Genomic DNA, 6,991 nt, shown 5'->3' with positions numbered 1-6,991 from the left:
CAGAGAGCAAGCAGGCGAGGCCCAGCTTCCCGTCTAACCAGCTGGCCCTAACATTTGTTTGAGAACCCAGCGTGTTCAATGAGCACCACTTTGGACAAAGTCTAAGCCCCTGTGGCCTCCCCTGAGCCTGGCAGGCCCATGGAGAGAGGGAAGGAGAGAAGAGCAAAAGAGTGGCCACCAAAGCAAGGTGAATCCCCAGCTGGGAAGCCAGGCACTGGGAGGAGGAAGTCATAAAAATAGCAAACACAAGTTAGAAGGTTTAAAGGGAAGACTTTAGGAACCACTACAGAGAGGTCTGGAAAGAGAAGTGGCTTACCAAAAAAAAAAAAAGTTTGAAAAGTTAGAAGGCCATGATGGAGGGGTTGGGAAGTTGCCAGAAGGTTGGGTTGATGACAGAATTCTAAACTGATGTGTACAGGATACACAAGCATTTGATGGTACATAAATAAACCTCCTTTAATCGTCTTATGTGCTTTAGCATTTGTAATCATTCTGTTCCTCCGCGTTTGTTAAATGGGAGAATTGTAAACAATGTTTCCAACGACAGTTTGGCTACTTAAGAGAGCCTGCACTTCAAAGATTTTGGAAAACATCAGTTGACATGCCAGCAATTGATATGTTAATTAAATATCGATCTTGTGTGCTCATTAAATCAAATCCTCTAGGGACTTCTACCCGCCAATAATTCCCCCCACAACAATGAAAATAGCTTTATTTTTTACTGATTATATAAGTAATAAATACTCATTATATAACATGTAAACACTAAACAAATAAAAAAAGTAAAAGTCACCTACAGTCCCACCCCTTAAGATAATCATCATTAACATTTTGGTGGCTATCCTTTCCCCCATTTCTCTTTTTTTCTTTCTCTTTTTTTTTTTTTTTTGAGACGGAGTCTCGCTCTGTCGCCCAGGCTGGAGTGCAGTGGCACAATCTCAGCTTACTGCAACCTCTGTCTCTCAGGTTCAAGCGATTCTCCTGCCTCAGCCTCCGGAGTAGCTGGGATTACAGGCACGTGCCATGACACCCGGCTAATTTTTGTGTTTTTGGTAGAGACGTATTTCACCACATTGGTTGGTCTGGTCTCAAACTCCTGACCTTGTGACCCACCCGCTGTGGCCTCCCAAAGTGCTGGGATTACAGGCGTAAGCCACTGCGCCTGGCGCTTTCACCTATTCCTTTATGTGTACATAATTTTGCATGGATGGGGTCACATCACACACATGGTTTTTAAATACAGAAACTTATTTTTAAGTATTTCTCTCTCTTCCTCCTCTATGTTAACAGCCTGGTTAACAGCTCACTTGGTTTCTTAACTAACACTTGGTTTCTTAACAGCTCACTTGGTTTCTTCCTAACTTCCTTCCTTCCACCTTTCTCCATAACAATTCACACACACACAGGTTTATTTTTTAAATTTTTGGAAGGAGTCATTATATTTAAATTTTGGGGGTGTTATATTTTAAAAGTTGAATCATATTCCACACATTTCTCTGCTGCTTGCTTTTCTCCCTTAACTGTAAATGCATAACAGAAATTCCTCTAAGTTGGATGAGATGGGTCTCACTCATTCTTTTTCATGGCTGCATAATATTCCACTCCCTTCTTGAATAGACACTCACTTACTTGGTTTCTGGGATTTTGCCACTGCCACACAGCTGTTAATAAACATGCTTCCATCCTTATCCCTATGCACTGATGCTGTTTTTTGGTTTTTTTTTCTGAGATGGAGTTTTTTGCTCTGTCGCCCAGACTGGAGTGCAGTGGCGCAATCTTGGCTCACTGCAAACTCCACTTCCCAGGTTCACGCCATTCTCCTGCCTCAGCCTCCCAAGTGGCTGGGACTACAGGCCCCTGCCACCACGCCCAGCTAATTTTTTGTATTTTTAGTAGAGACGGGGTTTCACTGTGTTAGCCAGGATGGTCTCGATCTCCTGACCTTGTGATCTGCCCACCTCGGTCTCCCAAAGTACTGGGATTACAGGCGTGAGCCACCGCGCCCGGCCTGCACTGATGCTTTTATTTCTATGGCAGAGTTTCCCGGGAATGAGGAAAAGTCAATCTTTAATTTTGATATTGTCAGATTGCTTCCCAAAGAGAATTCAAGTTTCCAGCAACAGTATTTGAGGGTTTTGTTTTCCTGCATCTCTTCCAGCAGCAGGTGTTATTCCGTTTTTGATTTTTGCTAATCTGATAGGTGAGGAGTGGCCTTATTATTTTTTAGTTTGCAGTTCTCTACTGGGCAGTGTCTGTTAATTGGTTTATTGACTGGATTTGCTCACCTGGAAGTGCCTCTTCACATTCTCCACAAATTAATCTATTGCTGTTATATTATGTGTCTTATCAATTTTTAGAGTTTTTATCTATTCAAAATTTCCCTCAACTCACTGCACTTTGGGTGTTTAAGACCATTCTAAACTTTTGAACTTTTTTGTAATCAAATATGTTCCTCCTCTCTTTCATGGCTTCTCATTTGGGTTTAGTAAATCTCTTCAGTTTTCTGTGATGTGTATAGTCTCATGTATTCTCTCCTATAAATTTTATTTTCCATTTTTAACATTTAAGTTTTTAATCCAGCTGGAATTTGTTTTTGTATATGATATGAAATAGGGGGTAGGGAGTCCTTATTTAACATTTATTACCAGTCATTCTATCAGTACCTACTTAGACTTTTTATTTATTATTATTATTTTTAAGGCAGGGTCCTTCTGTGTCACCAAGGCTGGAGTAGAGTGGCACAATGGGGCTCATTGCAGCCTCGAACTCCTGGGCTCAGGTGATCCTCCTGTCTCAGCCTCCTGAGTAGCTGGTACTACAGGCGCATGCCACCACGTTATTTTTGTTATTTTTGTTATTTTTGTTATTTTTGTAGAGACAGAGTCTCCCTGTGTTGCCCAGGCTGGTCTCAAACTCCTGACCTCAAGCAGTCCTCCCGCCTAGGCCTCCCAAAGTGCTGAGATTACAAGTGCGAGCCACTGCACTTGGCCTTTATTATTTTTTTGTTTTGTTTTGTGTGGATCTCACTCTGTTGCCCAGGCTGGAGTGCAGTGACACAAATACAGCTCGCTGCAACCTTGACCTCCCCGACTCCAGCAATCTGCCCACCTCAACCTCTTGAGTAGCTGGGACTGCCTGGCGATTTTGTTTTCATTTATTTTTTGTAGAGATGGGGTCTCCCTATGTTGCCCAGGCTGGTCTCAAGCTCCTGGGCTCAAGAGATCCTGCCATCTTGGCTTCCCAAAGTGCTGTGATTACAGGCATGAGCCACTGGGCCTGGCCCGCCTTCACTGATTTTTTTTTTTTTTTTTTTTTTTGAGTCTTACTCTGCCACCCAGGCTGGAGTGCAGTGGCACAATCTCGGCTCACTGCAACCTCTGCCTCCTGGATTTAAGCAGTTCTCCTGCCTCGGCCTCCCGAGTAGCTGGGGTTGTAGGTGCCTGCTACCATGCCTGGCTTATTTTTGTTTTAGTAGAAACAGGGTTTCACCATGTTGGCCAGGCTGGTCTCAAACTCCTGACTTTGTGATCTACCCGTCTCAGCCTCCCAAAGTGCTGGGATTACAGGCGTGAGCCACCGCGCCCAGCCCACTGTTTTTGTTTTGTTTTGTTTTGTTTTGTTTTGTTTTTTAACAAATTTGTTATCTGGTTATTGTGGTGCCTGTAATTCCCAGCTACTCAGGAGGCTGAGATAGGAGGATCGCTTGAGCCCAGGAATTTGAGACCAACCTGGGCAACATGGCAAGATGTCTCTAAAAAATAAAAATAAAACCCTAAATTTGTTATTGAGGTATAGCATGCATAGGCTGGCTTTGATTTGACCATATAAAATGCAAGAATCATTGTTCCCCTCTGTCTCCTCTTTGGGTTCTCTGATAGGTTCCATTGTGCTTTTTTCTTTTACTGTAAAAAGTCTTGAAAAGACAAAATGGTTTTCCAAAAAGCAGAATAGGAAAGCAGTCTTTAGTTGTAATTGGGTTGCCTGCATGATATATTCTTTCTCATGTGAAGAAATGATTCTTATAGTCTTCATTTTTAGAGCTATTTTATGAGGCATGTATGCTGAATGTTTTCAAATGCGTTTGCAGCAGCTAGAGTCCGAATTTGGTCCAACACCAGCAGGCATGGAGGTCCCTGCAGGAAAACCTCCAGGCTGTGCCTCCAAGCGTCGCCTTGGGTTCTGTCCCGTGGCCTTTATCTGCTTCCTGCTTATCCATTCACTTCCTTCTGATTGACACTTTACTAGGCTGTCTGCTAGCCCTGATCCTGGCTTTCCCTTTGGATGCTACCTTTGCAGGTAACCTCTGCCAGCCCACACCCACGCCAGCTCTGGATGCCTGGGTCTCTGCTTGTCAGAAAGTTCTAACACCTAGTAAAAGGATCATATGGGTTTTTCTAGCATGACATATTGAGATTATGAAGTATTTTTTAAAAATTTCCACATATTAAAACATTTTTGCATCCCTAGAATGAATGTTACTTGGTTTTAGTAGCTGTTTTTTTTTTTTTTAAGTTGTAGTATAAGTTCAATTGGATTTACTAATATTTTATTTATTTATTTATTTATTTAATTGAGATGGAATCTCGCTCTGTTGCCAGGCTGGAGTGCAGTGGCACAATCTTGGCTCACTGCAACCTCTGCCTCCCGGGTTCAAGTGATTCTTCTGCCTCAGCCTCCTGAGTAGCTGGGACTACAGGCACGCGCCACCATGCCCAGCTAATTTTTCTATTTTTAGTAGAGATGGGGTTTCACCATGTTAGCCAGGATGGTCTCAATCTCTTGACCTCATGATCCACCCGCCTCGGCCTCTCAAAGTGCTGGGATTACAGGTGTGAGCCACTGCACCCGGCCTTATTTACTTATTTATTTATATATCTATTTATTTATTTTGAGACAGGGTCTCACTGTCACTTGGGCTGGAGTATAGTGGCATGATTATAGCTCACTGTGACCTTGAACTCCTGGACTCAAGTGATCCTCCTGCCTCAGCTTCCTGCTGAGACCACAGGTGCACCACCATGCCCAGCTAATTTTTAAGAAAATTTTTGTAGAGACAGGGTCTCACTGTGTTGCACAGGCTCGTCTTGAACTCCTGGGCTCAAGGGATCCACCTCAACCTCCCAAAGTACTGGGATTATAGGCATGAGCCACCACGCCCGGCCTAAGAATGTTTACATCTGTGTTTGTAATGGAGATATACCAGAGGCTGCAAAATCAGAGGTGACTTGTAGGACTTGTTTATTTGACCAGCACAGGACTTTGAAGCATTTGAGTTTGAATTCCTGAAGAAGGGGTGCACACTCACCAGTGCCTGCAGCTCCCACCTTTTCCATTCATTTCATACCCAATCAGCTGCACCCATTTATGTTATTTTCTGGCTCTTGTAGACACCCCTAGTTTGTGGTTTTCTTTTCTCATTGTTAAAGCTTTGGTAGATTTGGGAATCAGTTATTCCAGTCTACAACATAAGTTGAGGAGCATTTTTTAAATTCTGTTTTTGAAATAATTTATGTAACAATAGACACTGCTATTCCTTAAGCATTTGAAAAGTCTTGCTAGCAAAAACATCTAACAGCAGCCCTTTAGAGAGCTAATTCTTTGGTAACTTCTGTTATAGGAGGGCCAGGCATGGTGACTCTCACCTGCAATCCCAGCACTTTGGGAAACTGAGGCAGGAGGCTCGCTTGAGCCTAGGAGTTTGAGACTAGCCTGGGCAACATAGTGAGACCCTGTCTCTATAAAAATAAAAAAAAAATTAACCAGGCATGGTGGTGCATGCCTATAGTCCTAGCTACTAAGGAGGCTGAGGCAGGAGGATCACTTGAGCCCAAAAGGTTGAGGCTGTAGTGAGCTATGATTGTGCCACTGCACTCCACCCTGGGCAACAGAAGGAGATCCTGTCTAAAAAAAAAAAAAAAAAAAAAAAAAAAAGTGTGTGTATATACATATATATATATATATATATATATATATGGTTAATTTCCTGTGCTAGACCCCAACAGACCAGACTAAAAATCAAAATGGAGTCACTGTCTGACCTTGTGAGAAATCAAGAGAGAGAAATAATGGCCAATTTCCCAAACAGACCAGTTTAAAATTTTAATTGGCGTAAGTTCCTTCTGCTTTAATCCTTACATTACAAAGATAGCCTGAAGTAACCTCATGTTCACTCATCAGTTATTTTCTATTGTTCTGTCTCTGTGTTCCTACCTTACAACAAAAAAGTAACTTTGAAAATTAATGAAGATGCTCTTTGCTCATTGCATCTGCTTTTTTCAGCCCTTCTCTCTCTGTAAGCCCAACCTCCTCTGCTGAGCTCCCTGGAACACTTTTCTATTTTATGGATGAGGTGTTGCCTGATTCTAGAATCACAAATAAAGCCAGTTAAGATCTTTAAACTATGTTTATTGTAATTTTGACTTTTGACCATCCCCTGGATCTCCTACCAAAAAAAAAAAAGCACAAAATTCTGAATGGACCAATAACCAATAGGGGAAAAAATAGAAGTATTAAAGGACAAAATATCAATTTTGAAACCCCAGCATGAGTGAATCCATTCTGATTTTTAGTCTGGTCTGTTGGAGCCTAGTGCAAGAGCTCAGTCCAAAACAATGGCCTCCTATAATTTTTATTTAACAGAATCAACATTGTCATTATGAATGTTATTCTAGACAAAAATGTAAACAGTCCACTGCATCTCTCTTATTTTTCTTTTGCAGTTATTTTATTTGTATTGTATGTCAACAGTATGAAGTGGCCCAAAAATGAAAGGTCCACATTTCTTTCATTTTTCTGCTTAGCCAGCTGAGAGCCCATATGCAATATTTGCTTCCTCTTTGGTCCTCTAATTGTCCAAAAAGCCTGTGGTGGGCACGTGTAATTCACACGGGGATATGAACTGGGCTTCCACACCCAAGCTGAAGAGCACTGGTGATGGAACATTCTGCTCCTGTAAATCATCTTACTGCTACATGGGGTCACTATAGGAAGC

The sequence above is a fragment of the Rhinopithecus roxellana genome, chromosome 19 (assembly GCF_007565055.1).
Source record: "Rhinopithecus roxellana isolate Shanxi Qingling chromosome 19, ASM756505v1, whole genome shotgun sequence".
Lineage (NCBI taxonomy): Eukaryota > Metazoa > Chordata > Mammalia > Primates > Cercopithecidae > Rhinopithecus > Rhinopithecus roxellana.
Note: the sequence above shows the minus strand (reverse complement) of the source record.